Consider the following 21,325-nt stretch of genomic DNA (forward strand, 5'->3'; position numbering starts at 1 on the left):
GTCGTAAAAAGCTGCGGCCTTTCGCCGCCGAGATTTTAATATTTGATCGTGCACCGTGGCGAAACTCCGGCTACCGCGAGCCACACGAAAGGTACGAACAGAAAGGGTTGCGAGGGTTAGCGTTAAGAATTACGAGGTCCATCGCTTAATTATTCATCCGGCCGACTATAAGCCAGCCTTAGCATTGGGTAAACCGACGCTGTTTACCTGGGAACGGCGGCATTTACGCGCGAATCGATTTTACATTCTACCGAACTTGACGAAACTTTTCGTTCAACTGCGGTTAATTACTTCGCCAATCCTGGTGTTTACCGGGGAATTCTGGAATTTGCAGAAAATACAACGGGATTGCGGCGAAAGCTTTCTGGACAAAATGATTTCGAGGCTGTGCACGAAAGCTTGGCCGCTCTGTCCCCTTTAAGAATTTCCGGCGGTGTGACTTTCCCGCCGCTGGAACCGCCACGTTGCGACTTTTTCCCAGTGCTTGACTCGATTACGCGATTACAAAGTGGAACTAACCGGGTGCAATGGAACATTGACCGGGTTGGATACGAGGTCAGGTCTCTCCTCGCGCGCAACCTTCGTCAGCCGGCTAATGCGGATCCGAATTTGATTTTCCGTGTAGCTGGACCGATAATGGGCGGATACGTAGCCGTTAAACCAGAAGTGTTCGCATTCTATATACCAGCGGCTGACGGCCCAACCTTCCATACCTAACGTAATTAAAATGTGCATTACCGAGGCCGCTGCATTATGCAAGAGTCGAACACGCTCGTTGCAAGCCTCTTTCAACACCGGCTGCGTCTATGTTTATTACGAAAGACACCTGATCAGTTTCACCAACGTTTCCATGCTCTAACAGGATACGTTTTCCTTTCCTTCTACCAAAATCGAGCAATTTGTTTCTGCAATATCGAAGAGATTTCAAAGAACAGGCCGGATTTTATATCCAAAGACGGTCCGTTTTCACGAACCTTAACAGGGGGAGTAGTTGAAAAGGGGAACGCGTTTACGCCTCGAATCTTTCGAATCGCGATATCTTATCTGTAGACACGCACACTTTCGCCTCCGTTCGATAGCTTTGGAGCGTTCGAGAGTGACGGGCTTTGAACCGATGTAACGTTGAAAGACGTGGTTAATGTTTCGTAAAAGGAGCATTAATTAAGAGCCTTGATGTAATCGCTTTCAACAAGGACAAACAGAGGCAAGACCACGACGAACGCGGTACGTACACACGCGATACCGACGAGCAAACCGGCGTATCTTTATTATTCGCAACTTGGTTGATAAGCACGGGTTCGGTTAGCAGATCGTGGGTAACGGAGGCTGCAGAGACGCGGGCCCATCCATTCGAAACTCGTAACTCGGCTTATCGCTCGTAACCGCGACGCGTTGTAAATGCGTCGCGACACTTGACGAAAACATGCGACGTACGTCGCGGCGTTATCTGCGCGCGATATCGTTCACGATGGAGATTTAATTGCGAACTGCGTAGACGCGCCGCGTCGCCTCAAGTTTCTCTGCCGGCTGAAACGTTGTTGCTAGAGAAACAAGAAGAAAATATAACAATCGCGTTACGTACAAATGCTCGTTGAAGTTTCCCGTTCGATCGAGGGGACACTCGAAACAACGAGGATAGAGAAAGAGTAAAAGAGATTTCTTTGGGAAAGATCGCGTAGAGTAAGCGCGAGCGTAATTGCTTCGGCAGCGAAGCACAGTGCCGTGAATTTTATCGAATATACCATGCTCGAAGCGGTTTCTGTTCGAATAACAAGAGTTTGTTCCAATAGAGACGGCGGCTGTACGCTCGCCCGCTCCTCGTTTTTCCTCGTTCACTTGGCTCGCTTCGTTTTCCCCTTCTCTACTTTTGACTTTTTAAGTCAACTTTGCACGAACTTGCATGCCCCGTGGACGTCTCTTGCCCTCGTTCTCTTCCACTCTTTCTATTCGTGGTGCTCGTCAACACAGAAGAGAGTCGACGCTGGAATTTCCTTCCCGAGTATCCCGTGTCCCGGGGACACGTTCCTCCCGGCGCAGCGCGATGAAACGGGGGCGAGATGTTTTCATTTGTAGGTAGCACGGTCGCCCCTTCAGCTCTTTGCTTCTTCTCGCGTTTCCCTCGCACAAGCCATCACCATTTACGCGTTTCCGCGAGCACGAAGATTCTCAGTTGATCGTAACGTGTAGGCTTACTTGATAAAGCAACGAGTGGATCAAGTTGTAATAGTCAGATGTATCAAAATAAGTGTAAGTACAAATACAGAGATATTGTGTGCCGGTTTTAATCGTTGCTCGCTCAATGTCTCGATATCAATCGAAGAAACGATAATAATTTCATAGGGATGTCACCACAGAAAGTTAACCTTCTTGTGTAACTCTAGCTGAAGATTACAAGAAACAGCAATAACAATCTATTCAAAGTTCTTTTGCTTCTAGACCTTATAACTCAAAACACAGTTAGCGTTCCAATGCAAAATATTATGTATCTCTCAGTTTTGAATTTCCCGCTTCAACTTGAAACTTTTTCTACGGTCACGGTCCGCTGCAATTTGTCCATCGTGTAGCAATAGTTTGTACGTACTCGCAGCTGCACTCGCAGCTGAAGATTACAAGGAACAGCAATGACAACATATTCAAAGTTCTTTTGCTTCTAGACCTTATAACTCGAAACACAGTTAGTGTTCCAAGGCACAATATTATGGATCTCTCAGTTTTGAATTTTCCGCTTTAGCTTGAAACTTTTTCTACGGTCACGGCCCGCTGCAATTTGTCCATCGTGTAGCAATTGTTTGTACATACTCGCAGAGCGTCGCGCGGTTTTGCCACGTCCCACGATTCTACGTCAGTTAACCAACCACGTTCCAGATTCGCAATTTCGAAGCTGCTCTATGCGCGACTCTTCCTGCTTAACCGCGATACGGAAGCGCGAGAGAGTACGAGCATTGTCCGCGTTGTATTTCAAGGCTCCATTTAGAAATTCAGACAGGGCAAAATTAGAAATACGGTGCGGTTTTTCGGTGCTCAGTAGTAATAGTAGTAGTGGTAGTAGTAGTTTGCTCAGGATTTTTCGTCTGGTTTGGTACGTGACGTTTCGCCTTCTTCTTCGACTCGGCGAATTTTCTTTTGCCTGCAGCGAACGTGGCACAGGCACTCGACTTCGGAATGCATAAAATTTCCCCCCTATTCGACAAGGACTTAAAGTTGAAACGGACTGGAAATTTATGGCGCGTTTTACCCTCTTTCATTTCTAATGGCAAACACAGCGTACAATAGCCACACGCGTGCGTGCACAAGAAAGATCGTGTACGTGGCAGGTCATTCGAGAAAACTTTCTTGAAACTCACTTCCACGTCGTTCTCGCGCGATCTAACGGGACTTTAAGTACCTTCACCGCGGTGAGGAAAAAGTTTCGCGGCGGATTTTTCGCGCAAGTAACGTCACCTGTTCGAAGAATAGAAGAACTTCTCTTTCTCCATTCAACACCCAAAGACCGATAGAACGTTCCTTCGGATTCTCCATGAAATTCCGTCTATTCTCCGCCGTTGACTGCTTGCTTCGAACTCGAGTTTTGAAAATCTTCGCGGAGATGTCCGGTAGAATTCAGAAAAAAGAAAAAAGAAAACGATATCTCCGGCTGTCTGGTAATCTTCGATTATCCTCTCCGTGCTTATCTTTTTTTTCACGCGAAAAATCAGCGACCCACTGGACGCGTCGTTATATCGATTTCTTCAGCTCTCTGGGTGGAATCGTTTGTACCGCGAGAAACAAAGCGGTTGGCCGCTCTCGGCGGAAGGAGAGAGTATACAAGAAAGAGTGGAAATTTAAAGAAGAGTTTACGCTCCCGATACGCTTTGCCGGCGTTCGCCACCCTCTCGGATTTTCGCTTTGCAACCGGAGGCGTGCTGGCGTCTTTGTTGAGAAGTCGTTGAAGGAAGGAAAAGAGGAAACAGGGGAAAACAGACGAGAAGGAAAAGCCGCTTTCCTCGCTACTGGGAAACAATTACGTCGGTCGAACGAGACTCAGCTACACGCCGGTCCTTCTTTCTTTCTTCGCGGATGTGGTAGAAGCTTTCAATTAGTGGGTTGCGGGTGAAATCCTCGCCGAGGGTCGAAAGATGATTGCGTGGCAGGGAAAGGATCGAAGGACGACCGGTGTACCCTTCCACGGAGAGTCGCTAGAGATCATCGTCGCACGGTTCGCCATGTAGGACAACCGCTAACCCTTCGTTGCTTCGACATTATCTCTGTGTACCCAGAGATCCCCGACAATACGGCCGGTTCCAAACTCTGTCGCGGTATAATCTAAGCCCTCGGTCGTCGGCCGACCCTCCCTTGGCCAACTTCTGCCCTGCTAAACTCGCACGTATTCACCACGCAACCCTCCCTCTCTCTCTCTCTTTTTCTCCACCTCTCTCTGTCGTCGAAATGAATATTTACACGCACACGTTTGATCGTCCCCGCTTGGCTTTCCCGGCTTTGCATATCCGCGGCGGGACCATAAGCGTGTAACGGCTCATAGGCAGACAGCCCACGGTCCAGGAAGTTCGGTCGACTTGCCTCTTTGTATGCGTTCACGCTCGTGTACCCCTTTCGAGGGCAGAGTCTGTGATTACGCACCGAGTCGTCCTTCGACTCTTATGCCGGGGTCCTGCTTGGTTTCATCTCCTTGAAACCCACCGACCGGCAGAAAATTTAGGATCGCCTTTCCGAGTGGTTCCGCATCCGGCCACCCGTGGGAGGAAATGAACGCGAAGGGGTTGCTATAGGAGAAAGCGGAGCGTAGCAAAGGCGTGGGCTCGCGTGACGAAGACAGAGCGATCGGGGATAGTTGTGATCTTGGTAAAAAGTCGGGGAGAGTGAAGAGACCGAAGAGGCAGAAGCTGGGAAATCGTCGTTACGATTTTTCTCCGCGATTATCGAGAACGAAAAATCGCTACGCTTTCCTTGGGCCATCGTGCAGAGGAACGTCGGTGCTTGTTTCCGCGAAATCCGGTTCGATAAGATGGAAGATGTTACACGGATGAGCGTCTAAAGGCAGGCAAATAAAATCTCCGGCTACAATATCGAAATGCATCGATTGGCTGGCCCGCGGGGAGATCTAATAAACCATGCGACTGGATCACAGCCAATCCAAAGTTTGCGCGTCTGTCTGCACCAGAGAATGCAACTTCGATTTCTCCTGCAAAGGATGTACGTCGATGAATCGTCTTTCGTTTTCTACAAGAATTCACCCTTTTTCATCCCGTTCTTCTTTTCCTTTCTTTAACGGAGAAGCACGCCAGAAATATTCGATATGGCTGGGATTAACCGTAAAAAAGAGAAGCTTATATTCGCGGCAGAGAAACGAAACGACCGTGCCATCCAATCGAATGACGAAAGTTCGATAAATTTCCCTGGCATCGAAGCGAGCGAATTTCGAGGGTGACAGTCGCCAGTCGAGCGATCGTTTCGAAACCGTTTCCGACCAGAAATTTCCACAGGCGGAATCGAAGCGTTCAGCGACGAAACGCCGGTTGAAAAATGATCGTGATCCACGCGAGCAGACAGCGGCAGATAGCGGCTCCGATCGAATTAATAGCGAGATAACTTTGACCGAGACGTTCACGCAACCCTTATGGCAACAGCTGCACGAGGAGGCGTTATCTCGCGACTCTGATTCCCTCGAGTGGCAAGTCGAGTGGGACGCGAACGAAAGGGAAGAGACCGCGCGTAATACCCTTCCGGATTTAAGTCGCACGATTCGCCGTCCCCAACAAGCACGCGCCTCTGCAAACAGCCTTCTGCCTGTATTGTTCGCTATTGAAAACGTGGAAATCCCAGATAAGGATCCTCGCTCGCGAACAGCTATGAATTATCAATCCTTCATGACTTCGTTTCCCTTCCACGCTTTCCGTGACTCGATATTTTATCGGATAATCCAACTAAATACGCATTACGATATAAGGGACAGAAAAAGTTGGATGTGCGAGAGTACGAGTATGACTCGAACGAACGCGAGTCGCCATAGCGCAGAGCGCTAGAACAGAAAGAGAAGTAGCTGGTCGTCGTCGACAACGCGTTCTAGGTGGTAAGCAACGTAAATAGTGGCGATACGAAGATCTCCCGTAGGTAAAGATATTGTTTCCAAGTCGATAAGTTGGTCCCCGGGGGTGGAAAGAAGTGACGTTACGTCGAACAGGCGAAGAGCAGAAAGCCGTATATGGAAGGTTGGCAGAAACCGCGATGCCACCTAAGGGACGACGCTAGCTGAAGGAAATGGCGTCGGAGAGACTAACGCGAGGTTAGCCTCGGCTGGCCTGACGATGTATACGAACATGAGCCAACGTATGTTGCCATGGGGGGATGTTTTGTAGTGTAAGTATTTAGACGGCGTATGGAACGCTGCAACTCGAGGATACGAGCATACGGGAAACAGTGCGGGCGATATCGGGAAGGCTACGAGTTGAAGAGAGACTCGAAGGAAACGGCGACGGGGGAATGGAAGAGCAACGGATTAAAAGCAACGGAGGGCGTTTTCGTCGAAGAAAGTTTTTACTCGGCGACGTTCGCGTTTTGTCGCGTAAACAAGTACGGTCAAGGTAAAACGGAGAGACCGCTTTTAGTGGAAAGAGGGTTGCAACGCGAGTTTCACCCTCCTGGTCGGCGTCGTAGATCGAGCTAGACGACGGTAAAGAAAATCAGGGAGGAAGAGATGCTGGCCTCTCTAAGCGAAGGGTGAGAAGGAAGGAAGCTCGAGCCTAGCGGGGAGAGTCGCGAGACGATTTATGGCCACTGGAAACAATGTGCCGCCGGCCGACAAAGGGTGCCACTATCCTCCTTCCCCCCAAGAACGACGGCGAAGTTAGCTCGCCCGGTAACCCTGGCCAACTACCACCACCCTCTCTCGCCCTTCGTTGCTGCCATTGCCGCTACATCCACTGGACTCCCATTCGATTCTCGCTACTGATTTTCCGTTTCCTCGCGGGCCGTTTCATCGGGCGAAAGTGGATCGAGGTTAAACGATGGAAACGGTCGGAGCCTTTCAATGGACGAACACTTTGATGTGAAATTCTCGGTGATCCTCGGACAGTAAAGGTACATCTTTTCGGTTGATTCGACGACGGAATGGATGTATCGTCGTAACCGACCGACGAAAACCGGACTTGGGCCGATGCATTCGTGATACATTCGTTGTAAAGGTATCGACGCCGATGGAATCAACGGAAAAGGGAAAATGAATCGGCAGGAGAATGTTTGACCCAAATCAAAAATCCTTCGAAGAGATCGCGGCATCGAATCGAGCCATTCGAACCTACACGAAGCATCTCTCTACCGCGAGCAACCGATTCCCCAATTCCCTTTAGAATTTCCGTTAACGCGTCTTCCTACATCCCTCGAACCTCTAAGTCTCGTTGCATAATTGTGTGTGGCGGTGCACGCGGTACGCCACCCTCCACCTGTTTAATAATAACGCCGTATTATTTAAATGTGAAATAAATTCGGTCGCGTCCTCGATGCTGGCCCGATGCCTCTTACCACGAGCTAAATCTCTGATCGCGGATTCAGGTGTTTCATAGGTAGGGCAAAAGCTGTGTCGGGGACGATAAGGTAGCTGGCACTCGCCAAGTATATAGGTAGAAAACGGAGGAAGAGACTGAGGCCACGTAACTCGGTGTATCTACCTCCATTCGTTTCAAGCCCTCTATTCGGGGAATTGGATCGTATCTGGAGATATCTGGAGACTGAACGTGGCGAGTTTTAAGGGTATCAAAGGGCAGGATATTGAAATCTCCCGCTCGCCAACTCGAAACTACCCAGGAACGAGGAATTTCGCGTACGGAACTGGAAGGCGTAAAGTATCGTTACGACATTGTGTCTTATGGATAATACGCCCGCATCCGTCGACTCTTCTGGTTCCAACGTTACTCGCTGCTCTAATCCACTTTCGAACGGTCGAATCGCCTTTATCCTCCGCTCTAATTCCTCCGCGTGAATCGAAGGAAATACGCGTCGTTGCGTTGCATGAAAATATGCCTCGTCGTCCTATGGCCGAGTGTCGATCGAGTAAATTGTATTGTACGAAAGTACCACATGCTGTGTTCGGAAAACGAAGGAAGTCCGCGACGACTCGTTCGTTAGCTTGCACAAGAAGTACCACGATAATACAATTTTTTGGGATTTGCCAATCTGTTCTGCGATTCATCGACGAAGAAGCAAGAAAGCGGGGGGAAGTTATTTAAGAGAGAAGGAAGCTGGAATCGGCGAACCGATATCGCCTTAATGAGCGGAATATTTATAAAATAATTACTCGGTTGCTAAGCGCTGAGAGCCATTCTCCGCGAACTGGGACCAACTTAAACGGGGAAATCGCGCCACTTCCTTCTTCCAGATTCTCTCTTTAATACTCGGGACAATGAGCATCGCGGTACACCGGCAAAAGAATAATCCGAAAGGAATACGTACCCTTATAATTGCTGCAGTGGAAAGCGGTGATCTTAATCTGAATTTAATCCACTCGACGTCGATTATCTAGGTCGTCGGGAAATACTGCCATGGATTATCAATGTTTAACGAGTCGCGTGATTGATAACGAGACACGTACACCATGGACATTTCTGTATTCCAATCAAAAGCGTTCTTAATATTTGTTTTTTCTCGAATTACGATATTACGAGTAGCTTGTTGATGTATCTTCTGACGAGTAATCGATCTTAACCTCCGTTGATCCTCAGCTTCTGGTTTCAACAAAATCTAAACTTCGCGCGCAATTCTTGTAGCTATAAGCAACCTGCGTCGTATTCATTTGTCACGTGCACGCGTGATGCTTGTTACACGATGTTCGGTACAGTTAAATTTTGATCGTTCGACGACATCTCCGTAGTCTATATTCGTAGCTTGGCGAAGATCGTAGGCGAGCGACGAAACGACGCGGAGTTCGGTGTCACACGCAGGGCATAATTCAGAACGAGTTAGCGTTCCGTGTCCGCGGTGCTGCGATGGTGTCGTTTAACTGGATACGCGTTGAGCCGGAAACGAAAGATTTGCGAGCTGCCACGGAGCAACGCTCTCGTTTTCTATCGTAGGCGTCGCCAGGCCGACAACGAGCGGCAAATAAAGCCGAGCGACCGACCGACCGAGAGGGCCTCGCTGTTGAAATTGATTATTATTACTGGTGATAATCCGCGACGAGGACGGCGGACAAAATAACGCGGGTTGCCCGCGGCGGGGACAAGGGCGGCTTCAAATTTAGCCGTGGCGAAGTGGAATTCAGCGCGGCGCGATTGGCCGCGTGCGCAATTTAAATGGAAAGTTACAGTTTTAATTCGAACTCGGTGGAAACTCTGGTTTATCGGGCCGTAACCGGGACAACGCGACGAAAACGAACGTCCGCGGGGAAGAGCTAATCGCGAAAGAATAATACAAATCCTGAGAAACGGACATGCGCTTTCCAGCGTTAACATTTTGCGATAGACTCGTCTGCCGCTAAAAATACTCGAATGCTGTTAATTACGTCGAGGAAGAATCTAGGTAACGCGGTCGTAGAAACGGTTTGCTGGGCTATTCGTCTACCTGACGCAAGCACGCGCTCGCTTCGGCTCCGTGACAAACGTTTACGAGCCGAAGCTCGCGTTTGTCTGGCGGCGCAGCGAGACGCGAGCGACCGCAATGATAACGAACGTCTGACGGTGCAAAGAGGAAAACGCGGCTAGACCGGAGCAGAATTCTGAGAAGATAATTTTCGGCGAAGTAACAATAGCGGCTAGAGAATTTCGTGGCTCGTTGGCAACGAGAGCTACACCCTCGAGGCGCGCGTCAGGGTGTCTCGTGTGTGGCCGCCGAAAACATAACTCCGCCATTACGCGGCCGCATTAGGACAGACGCATAAACAAAGAAGGGGTTGAACAGAGAGCCAGCGAGAGTCTGGAGGTAGTGGATCACGGTCGGTGAGTGCGTCGTTGGTGGCGGGACCCAAAGCTGTCGCGAGACAGTCCCGAGTCATTAGAGAAGCCAACAGAAACTCGCGTACAATGCGTTCCTACAATGAGCTCCTACAATGCGACGTACGCACCGCGACGACACTCATTCGAGACACGATTGTCGAGCTGAGAGTTCAGTCGCGGGGACCGTTTCTCGCGTCTTCCTTTCCAACGGGCCGAGCTGAAATTAGAGCGGTGCCGTGAGTTTCAGAACAACCAATTCCGAGCTGTTCATCGGGCTTCGTGTTCCCTTTTAACGTTTACTCCCTGCGGTGGTTTCGTTTGGATCTTCTACTCTCGTTCCACGTATAAGCACATCTTTGTCGGGAAATTAGGAAATGCGCGATCTACCGCGTCGCGGATATCTCGGGATGATAACAATTTCTGCAGGGTCGGAGTAAACGTATGGCGTTGTTCTTTTTATCAAGTGTCTCGCCTCGTCGTTCACCGTATCCTTCCCACAGGACGCAAAGTACGTTTCCTGGGACGTAAGATTGCCCGTAACGAAGGGAAAGTAGGTATAAGTGGTTTTCGTTGGCGTTCAGATCAAATCAAAGTCGAGTGGCATTATAAGCGTGACATTTCCGACGCAACTCCATTTGATCGGCGGGAAGCAACGAGACGAGTCCTTAGGAGGGTGAGCCCCGTGGCGTGGACGCGCCACTTAAGAGGCAAATAGGGTGAGCTCGAATAATGCGCGACACAAGTCGACGTAAGGATCGCGCTACAGATATTCGACGATGTTTACGCGTGTCGAGAAGATCGATCCGCGCGTCGTCATTTCGATAAGTGCTTCAAACGCTTCGTCATTTCTCTGCGCTGCTTATCCATCGCGAAACGAAACAAGGCGAGGATTTTGCCCAGACGACGACGAGATCGCCGGGTTAAATTCCGCCCAAGAGTCTCGTCAAATCGAACAGATGGCGGCCGTGTAAATAGAAAAGCAGAAGAACGTAGCGACTAAGCTGGAAAGTATCGCGCGACGCGTTATGGGTCTCGTCGTCCTCAGTGCCCCATCGTGGATGGTATTTTTCAACGACGTATGGATGGGAATGACCTAAGGGGAGAGAAGACAAGTCGACATTGGTAGACGACTCCCCGAGGAAACACAACACCTAAATTAACCGTCGAATACAGCCCTGTTGGGCTTGGAGGTGCGCGCAACGCCTCGAGATACACCCTCGTTTGCAAATTGAAGGAGCGGTCGCTTTATCCGCTCTCCCCGCAAGGCAACCAAATGGAACGAATAAAGGAACGCGAGTAGGTGACGCGGGGCTGGAAAAAGGCGCGAGAGCGAGTACCACGAGACAGGGCCACGCATAGGCTTTCCATCGGCCGGGAATTGCTCGTGGAAGCTGGATGAAGTGCTCTTCTCCGTTCGAAGAAACGACAATTCAATTTGGAGGGGCGCGACTAAACAGGAGAGGACGAATTGCAACGAAGGGGGATACTAAACAGCCCATTGTCGGGGAAGTGGCGGCTCGGGTGGTTCTTAAATCGACCGCCTTACCCCATTTTATCACGTGCGCCACGTGTGCGTCCGAGGTTGTGTCGCGAAACGAGTGCGAGAAAAAAAGAGTCGCAAAGGCTGGGCTGGAAAGACTGGCGATCGAAGGGAGAAGGACGGTGGACAGAGAAAAAGGGAGAAGCTCTTGGTAGTAGGTTTGTCGATGCGAGACGCTTTGTTGGAAATCGTCGTTTCGCGCTGTTAACCGCATCGAACGGACGCAAAAGAGAGAGGGGCGCGGGTGAGACGAGAGAAAATAATATCCGCGCTCATGGAGCCAGATAGATGCGCGAGAAGAGGCAAAGGACAACGACGACATGGCCGAAGAAAAAAGGGAACGAAGGGCAGGAAGAAGACGGACGGACGAACAAAAAGCGCGAATGTCCGTTGGCCGTCGTTCGCGTTCGGCCATTGAGTTTGCCTAACGGACTCTGTGCAAACACTGCCTGCGAAAGTCTTTGTTCTGAACCGGAGATTTATGCCCGTTTCACGTCGTTGTCCGGATTTATACTCGCGCCCGCTCCCACCGCGTGCCTGCGCCCTTTTTCCCCAGCTCTCATCGCGATAGCAGCGCGAACAACGTGCAAATAAAGTAGTCGCGCCGAGGTTCGCGAACATATCCCTCGACGGTAATCAAACCAGCGAAACGAAAGGGACGACGAGATTTTATGAATCTCATCGCGGAGCACAAAAGGCTAACTTGCTTTCGCTGTGTAACGTGTCTCGTTACCGGGCCGCGTCAGCCGCCAGTCGAGAATTTATTCGCGCGTGTTGCGATTCTTTCCGCGGACCGAGAGAATCCATTTACAAAAACATAACTACCGCGCGCGCGCGCGCGCGCCAAACAAAGATGCATTCAGCCTGCTGGAAATTAGTTCTTTTGACCGTCGTTCCACCGTTAACAGCTTACGACGGCCGCAAGACGCGAGCGAGTTGGTTACTCCGCTAAAATCTGACGCGTTTGTCGCCTGTTACGAACTTATACGTTGACAAAGAAGCAATGTTCTTTTTCTTTTTTTTTTTTTTTTTTGTAAAATCGCGAAAGGAATTCCGTAAGCGTGGCACGTGCGAGCAGAGGCGAGTTAAGCCACTGGAGAATCGAAACTCCTTAAGGAAGTGTATCGGGAAGTCTCGTTTCGCCGTGTGCTATGAAGCAGCTCGCGTTCGTGTTCAACGATCGTGTACGACTTCTGTCGACGCTGCGAAAATCGCGCCTCGATATCGCTTTGACCTCCCTCGCTGTGGCAGCGTCTCGTTCACGCCACGCTCGAACCGTCGTCGTTATCGCAAACATTTCGGAACTCGACGAGCCGACAATCTCGTGAAATCGCGGCAAGGGCAGAACTCGGCGAAGTTCTCGTTGCACGAGCGATCGTTTGCGAAGACTCGTCGTGTGCCGCGAGATAAGGAAACGAAGGATTCGACGGCTAACGCGGTCGGTTTTTCCACAGTACCGCGTGTCTCTGTGTCGCAACATTCGCAATCTCGCGGGTGATCGTTTTACATCGTTTTATACCATCGCGCTACGCACGCTGCGTCGATTGCCAAAATAAATCCGCAACGGCCGCTTTTGAACGCGGATCGTTTTCACAGAAAACGAACGGAAAACTGTTAAACAACGACCTCGTTGCACCAGTGCTAGAGTTTTCAATTAGACGAAAAGTTAGTTCGTTTCGGCGGAATGACTCGGAAACGAGGTACAAAAACACAGCGAGCAAGGAGCAAAGGCTTATCAATGGTACGCGAGACTAATGAAGCGAATCTTTGACCAACGGATTAAAAGAACAAGGCTGATTATCGCGAGAGAGAGAGAGAGAGAGAGAGAAAGTCGCGTGGCGTGCAGTTATGCGTCTCGTAATTACGTTTTCCTGAGCCACTGTTCGAAACTCGAACCGGACTGCTGCTCGTTTTTCAGACGCATTTTCATGCAAGCTTTTTCCATCGTTAATTTCAATTTTGCAGCTAAACCGGGTGCACGCGCTGATTCGAGCCGAGCGTCGCGCTGAAAGACCCGTAAAATTGACCGAAATGAAGCCAACGCGACAGAGTTCCAAGCAAACGAAAAATTCACATAATTGAGAATACGGCAACTCGAGTATGAAACGAACTCGCGACGTACGCGAACGCGCCTATTTCACTCGTCCATGATTTTTACGAACGCAAAATAGACGAATCTACGCGAGAGCAAAATTTTTTTCCCATTTCACGTACATTTTTCGCTTTCTGAATAACAATGGCCAAGGGAAGGTGGTAACTTGAGCGACGTCTCGACTCGGAAAGAGGGCAATTCCGAACTATCAAAACGAACGAACGACTAAATTTACGCGGAGACAAGGTTGTAACTGGCGGCAGGGAGGTGCAAACAGTTTCGTTACAGAATTAGTGTCGGCAGCGAGCGAACGCGGTGGTGTTTCGGTTGGTGTCGCGACAGCTCTTTCTCTTTTTGCGATACCGGAAACACGACGTGGCGCGGATGAAAACGCGACGGAACCGACTATGAGTGAGCAAGAGAGAAAGTTGCAACTCGTAGCTCGAGAATAGTGGTCGTTCGCCGCACGGTCGGTGCCGAGGAAATGGCGACGAGTTAGCACTTACTGTCAGTCCCGAATATTATATAGGGACGCGAGTGGCCTGCAAGCACGAACACGGTTACATTAATATCCGCGTTAACGCCGTGCCGTTGCGCCGTGCGCGTGTTCGGATTTTCGAGATGTGCGAGCGCCGATAGCGACTACGACATACGTAAAATCCCGACAGAAACAAGCAGCACCGGCGGCTGCTGATTTCCCGAGCGGATACGACGCTGCGAATGATTTAAAAGCCGTGTGAAATCGACCGATTTTCGACCTACGCGCATCTATTATCGGCTTTCTAATGAAATTAAAAGATATTCTCCGCGAATGGAATCGCATCGGAAAGCTATAAACTATACATCGAGGAAAATAGATGTCAACGTACACTGTTAACACTGTCCTAGGGTAGTTTGCAACGTCGAGACATACCGCGTCGTGTGTACGTGGAACGCAATTGTGAGATTTCGTTATGCCCCAGAGCATCTTGTAACTTTGCGCGATATCGTGGCGAAGTTGCGAGATGTCAAAACTCTTTGCAACTTGGTCCAGACGTCTCGCATTTTGACGGCTTAGGAGCGTGACGGTGCGACATTGTTGCGAAATTCCAACAACGGTTAGGACGGTCTGCGACCACGCTACAAAGTGGAAACGAAAGAGGAAAGCTGAAAGAGGGAAGATCGAATGGAAGCGTTTAAACGGTCCACTTTATTCTGGAGGATGGTCCGGAGACGATACAATCGCGCAACAACCAGCTTTATTTGCCAGATGTTCCTTCTTCTCGAAACATATCGCAGCGCGAAACAAGCCGAATCCACTAACGCGAGATTGGATAGCAGCGTAGGTGTTCCCTTGACTGCATCGAGCCCTCATACACGGTGCTACGATTCTTCGAAGCGATAAAGCTGACGGGAGCCAGAGAAAACGCGTTAAAGGAATCTCTTCTTCCAGGACCTAACGCGTTTCTCTCGATCTTGCTTCTTCTCATTTCGCCGCGATTCACCAACGAATTTCTTCGTACGGTCGTCCGTTCGAAATAAATCTCTGTCTCGTCGCGAGGAAAAACTTCGCTTCACGATATCGCGCATCTTTTAGTTTGAACGGACCGCGTCTGATTCGATCGGAACGTTTCGCCGGTCACGATGTTATCGCGCTGCATTTTGACGGATATTAAAGTTTTCTTTGTCACCCAGTCTCTCATCCTCGTTCCATATTCTCCTCGAAACATCGAAGAATTTTTAGACGACGAGACAACGCGAATCCTTCAGGGAAAAAAGACTCGCGAGTGTATTATTTCCGATTGCAAGGATCGGTATTTGGAATGCGAGCGTTCGCTGAGTTTCAGTGTGTCACGTTGAATTTTCCGGGCCAACGAGGAAACAAAAACAGAGAGACCGAGTTGCAAGCCTGTTCCGCTTCGAGAGTTTTTTGACTTGCCTTTTTGTTGCCTGGACCAAATGTTCATATACGCGCTACGCACATATCTATAATATACGATACATATACGAGGCCGGTGTACAGTGCACGCATCTGCGACATTGGCAGAACGAACAACGTTCGATTTTCATGCGATGCGGTGGCTTCGTAGCAGGTTGCACTCGGCAATTTCATTCTGGTCCTGGCGATTTTTCGCTGGCTTCAGCCACATCCTGTCGCTACTCCTCTTTTGGCTCGCACGCGAAACCATTAGCCGCACGGGGACTATCGGTGGCTCGCTGCCTCGGGCTCTCCGTTTGTGCTCGATACACTTGATAAAAATCAAACTCGCCACTCGTCTGTAGGCAGGTCGTGACGCAGCCGCAGGCTACGCTCGGCAAATTTGGCTCATTTTAGTACCGCTGCAACCAGCAAAATAGAAATTAATTTCATGGGGAGAGCGGAGTCGTGCAACGTACCGTCGCAAACTTTACCCCTCGTTTCGACGAAACGCTGCTCATAATCGTGAATTTATTACTCGTTCGCTGACAGATATCTATTTATAGTTGTAAACGTCGACGAAGAAAGAGACTTTGACGATGCTACGTACAATCTAAACGAGAAATTCAAGTCGAGATTATGATGTATATGTTGAATTGTTGAAACAAGAACGATCTACATACGGCCGTCGATTGGATCAGTTACGTGCAATTTTAATGAAAAAAGCGTCGGCCTGGTGTTCCAAAAGGAATTGTTTTCCATTATAAAAAGCGACGTTTGAGTTTGATTAAAACAACAGCGAGAAAAATGAAAGAGCGCGGCTGGGAATTGGCACGAGCCTCGTTGTTCGTATTGTTATCGAAAATATCGGTTAAAATTAATAACAGATCGATTCCTTGCTCGACCGCGGCGAAATCTAGAAATCGCCAAGCTTAGAGCAAACGTCAAACGCCGTACATATTACGGCCCATATCTCCATATTCACCGCGGCCACTGCAATTTTTCACCCACTCGAATACTCGTCGACATATATTTTATTAATCGAAGAGCAATTTAGCCGCGCCACGGTGACAGGGTAAAGGCAGCGAGCAATTTTCCCAACGTTCGATTCCAATCGCCAAAAGTATCGAATTTTCCGTATCGAGTGAACAAAGGCCAGCCAGTGACGCGGCTTGAAGTAGTTCAAATAACGCGGAAGCTGTTCCATGAAAATTATACGATTCTGCGCGCCAGAGGACGCGATTAAACTCGTTGAACAGAGAAGGGTGGCCGGCTACTGGCAGCATTGGGTGGCTCAGCCGTGCACGCCACTGGGTGAGTGGGCGAATGGGTGGCGAGTGGGAATCGAGCAGCGTGTCCTCGGCATAGATTTTCGTCGGATAAAATCGTCGCTGATACCTTGATCACGGATGCGTATGGATAGCTTTCACAAAGCGATCGGCCAGGGTGCGGTCGTACGGAAGTACAAACGGTACAGTTGCAGGCTTATCCGTTCCGCGGACCGGTCATTGTCACTCGTATCGTTGGCGCGCAACGCCGATATTCGTTCGTGCATTAGATTAATTGCGCCCAGTGTCGCATCGGGGAGTCATATCAATACGCGCCACCTTTGCGGATAATTCGCGGATGAGAATTTTGCGGCCGGTCGAACGAGTCGATAATTTTGGACGAGAACGAACGCCGGCATGCGGGTCGTAACGTCCAACAGAACGCTCTGAAAAAGTAGAACGAGTCTTTGTTTTCGCCCTTCATTATCTCTCGTCTATGCATCAGCATGTATTATAATAACACAATGCACCGTTGTTATCGTTGTAAACGTTGCAGCGTATCGCGCGCCTCGATAAATATTGCCATTGTTCCGGTCAGCTTGCAATCACGCCGAATTTTCCACGGATAATCGAATATCGCGCCATTTCCTTGCTGGAATTCGAAAGCTCGAGGGAGGGACGATCCGGTGATCGAGAAAATGGAACGCGATTCTTTGACGTAGCGGGCGAAACCGAATCGACACCGAGCCAGCCCCGCAGAGATCCACTCGATTTTCCATGGATGCTGTTTTTCATAGTCAATTACGCTTCCATTTAACCGAGTCTGGTTTTCACGGACGTCGTAACCGGCGAAATAACTTTCGTTCGTCCGTGGTTCGCTACGGTGCCGTTCGACTGAAAATAACGAGATTACTCGAATCACGTGTTTCTTTTTCTTTTTTTTTTTTTTTTTTCCTTCCACGTTCCCCGATCGTTCACCCCTCTTCTTATTACGTCAACATGGAAAACTAGTAAACGAAGACGTCGAAAGCTTGGAGCCGCGATTCGCCTTTGGTTTCGCCAATTTCGAATTCGTTGGGCACACGGCGGTCCTGTGTCACGTAAAATCGCCTATGCCTGCTGCTAGTTGCGTTTGCGCGGATGTTTGTCGCGATGTTTCCTCGCGGGGGAAATTAGTATCGCCGAATCGCTGCAGGTAGTCGGTGATCGCGTATCGTACGAGTTATCGAAATATTGAAATTTCGATTGTTATGTTTTGCCTCGCCTCGGCGAAATTACGCACAGAGCCGAAGGATCGTAAACGACGAAGCACTCGAGGAAGACCGGCAAGGATGAGGAATTCCAAGGGGGAAAGTATGACTTTTAATGCACATCCTCGAGGCGTCTCGCGATTATTCCACGTAAACGACGAGATTAAACTGTGCTCGAAATCCAGTAATGGTTCAGGGATGAAAAGTTTGAACGCTCGACTCTCGGTCGTTGGCGCTGGCGAAGTCGAAATTTAAAGTCTCCGAAGGTTCTCTCTGCAACCGGGGGTGGCTGCAGCCGGAGGAAGAAAACTTCCCTTCTCCGGTCGGTGCCGGGATTAAGTTCGAACAAAAAGGATCTTCGCGTTGGAAGTTCGCCGGGCGGCGAGCATAAAGAGAAAAAAAAATTCACGGGAATTATTCTGTCGAGCATTAATTTCATCCGATTGCCGTGCCGCAGCAGATTCTCGCGGATTTACGATCGGCGAAAGTCGCAAACACTCGAATCCGGGTTGTGTCGAAGCAAGCGGTAATTTACCGTTTCTCACGAGATAAAAGTTCGCTTCTTACTTGAAAATGAAAAGATCTCGCGTCTTTGGCAGTCTCGCGATTTTAATTAAGAAAATCAGCGTCCCCATGGACTCGGACAGTTGCTGAATCGTCCACCTTCGCGATCTCGGTGACAGACATTTCTCGGAACAACAAAGTCCTTTGAGATGCCGCGCGTCCGCGATATCCAGCTTCGTCGTTCGCCACCATTAATTGCGTTGTTCCCGCCACGGATCGAGGGAAATCGACGCGCTGAAAATTACCTGGCGGCAATTGTCGCGAGCGGTTCGATCGAAAGGCGGAAACGAAGAAGCGAGTTGCAGTGTGTTTTGCCGGGGAATCGAGCTTTGTTACGTCATAATCACACGCTGCCACTGCCGAAGACCATTCATCGATTTCCACCAGAGAATTTTCACGACATCGCACCTACACCTTAATCGCAGACGCCCGCGTTTTCGCGTAGCAATCGCGACTTTTCGCCGCGGTGTTTATCGATTCCGTGCAGCACCAGCTGCCAGCTCGTTATTCGAAGCACCGGGCAAACGTTGGCTGTTACATTTTCCACGCATATACGTGAACAACGCGTACACGTTGTCGTGTAAGTACATACACTGTTACGTACTTGGTGTAACGTTCGCGAGCAAACCAAATAAACGGGTGAGCTCGTTCCATGGAGAAACGCAAATGTTCGCTGACGAGTGTCCGAAACGACGAACCGATGGTCCAAGAAAGCGTGCTAAGAAGCAAACCACTTAATTACGCGCGATTATGCCGTTTCACGCCTACGAATTATCGTTCCCACGAAATTTAACGTTGTGTTGCGTGACAGGTGATTACGCACACTGCCTATGTAATTATTTACTCATTTTTTTACGGGATAGATCGCTTCTGTGCCGAAGCAGAGAAGCGGAAAAAATAGAAGTACACAGCTGCGATGAAAGTATCGATCGATAATGAGTCGGAACGAATCGACTGGCGGATGAAGCGATCGGGAATCGGGTTGATCCGAAGGGCGATTCCACCACGCGATGGTCGGCCGGTGTTGAAATATATCGCCGCAAACCATACGCGTGATATTAAAAATGAAATATAGGCCTCCGAAAGATCGATGAAACCGCGTGCGAATAAATCGCGCGGAAACGTTCGCGGAATTGAACGACGGAATCCGGAAGAATCGGCGGTTATTTTGGAAAGGAAAGTACACCACAGAGCAATGCATTATACATTCGACTTAAAACTTCGTTCGTCATGCTACAACGAAAACTGATCGGACCTTCGATGAAGCGATGCTCGTTGATGAAAGATAGCTGGCGTTTTGTCGAAAAAAGAGATCGTAGTGAAACCAGTTGAAACCTACTGGAGAGATTAGTCACGCTGATTAGAGAATTAGCAAGAAATAGGCGGTATAAGTGTGTCGTACAAGTTTCGTACTTGTGCTTCGTCATCGCGAACCTAAGCCTCGAAACTTATCATCGAACATCTTGGATCACGACGAAGTAAAACTAAATGTAAAACGAGCTAAAAGTAAAACGAACTAAGAAACTGGAACAAAGAACGGTCTCTGAATTATTCGGAAATTCGTGCAACAAATTCGTGGCTCCCCAGCTGGAAGCCACGTCTGCCATCGACTATAACCTCCGTTTGTTGGATAAGAAAAATTACTGGCTGCCGGTTGAAATTCTCATCTGAAATTCGTGTACACCGATGCTCCGGCATTTGCGTGGGTAAAGTCAGGACGGAACACGGCACGTCCGGTACACGTAACGGTTACTCCAACATAAATTATTAATGAGTACACACACCCACGATAAAACAGCATCCAAAAGCAACGGCACCGGCGACAACGGTAACGCTAACAGATAGCTGTTCTCCTGGTTATCCCGGACGTTCAGGTTGCATCGAGTCTACGAGAACGGGACTAAGTCGACCAAGAGTGGACAAGTTGTTTTGGGAAAGTTGCCGCTTCGATAAAAAGACCACGATGAAATTGAATAGCGGACCTCCGCCCCTTTTCATATTTCAAACTTCGCGTTTACTTTCTATACACCGTAGAGGTTTTCCGTGTAGTTTACGCGTTCGCCCGTGAATGAGAAATTGGCGACGCGGGTCGTGATCCACGACATGTCCAATATAAGGACGGCCAGTGGTAATAACTATACGAGAGACGCGTGGAAAGCGAGTCCAGTGCCGTAACTAAAACCAGCCAGCATCTGCCAGCGCTATTTTATAAATATTTATACTCGCGGCGGCTTGGTATATTTAGTCGTCGACCAATCGGTTCCCGTGGAATCTCAGAATGAAGAGCGGCAATAGTTTTGCCGGGCAGCCAGGCCAGGAAGGACCACGTTATTTTTAACGGCGCTCCAACTTTTTCACTCTCACCCGAGTTACGGGTTACTTACTTGCCGCAGTCGCTGCTCGTTGTTCGCTTTTCCTTCGCTTTTCTCCCAACGAACGCTCGTTTGTTTGCCAAAGCTTCTACCAAATAATTACGACGATCGATCCGTTCGACTCGTTCGTAAAACTTGTACCTTTCCGTGAAAATGTCTGGTAAACTCGGTTGTCGCGACCGAGTATCGGGCTGTTTCGAAACAACGAGGAACGCGGAAAATTTCCTGTCAGGCTTTTCTCTCGATTTATCGACAAATATTTAAGGAGACAGGCTCGGGCGGTCTCGACGGCGCTACGTCAAAGCCGCGAGAAAATTCCTTCGAGATCGAGGAGAAACTTTTTAAACGATTAAATTACCTGGCGTGTCGCGAGCTCGTCGCTATCGACTTCCCGTCTCTCGGCCATCGTATCGATACGAACG

At 49.3% G+C, this 21,325-nt stretch overlaps 1 protein-coding gene across 5 annotated transcripts in view; it reads right to left on the bottom strand.

Moving 5' to 3' along the window:
* Positions 1–21,325, bottom strand: part of LOC126871886 (uncharacterized) — a 229,329-nt gene that overhangs the window by 192,426 nt on the left and 15,578 nt on the right. Inside the window, exon 1 of one of the 5 annotated variants that reach the window (XM_050631200.1) lies at positions 8,443–9,002. The exons of the other annotated variants lie outside the window; for them this stretch is intronic. The gene's annotated coding sequence lies outside the window, so the exon portion shown is untranslated. Of the gene's footprint in view, positions 1–8,442; positions 9,003–21,325 lie in introns of those variants that run through there. 5 annotated transcript variants of the gene reach the window in all.

This window comes from Bombus huntii, chromosome 12, assembly GCF_024542735.1.
Source record: "Bombus huntii isolate Logan2020A chromosome 12, iyBomHunt1.1, whole genome shotgun sequence".
In the NCBI taxonomy this organism is placed as follows: Eukaryota; Metazoa; Arthropoda; class Insecta; order Hymenoptera; family Apidae; genus Bombus; species Bombus huntii.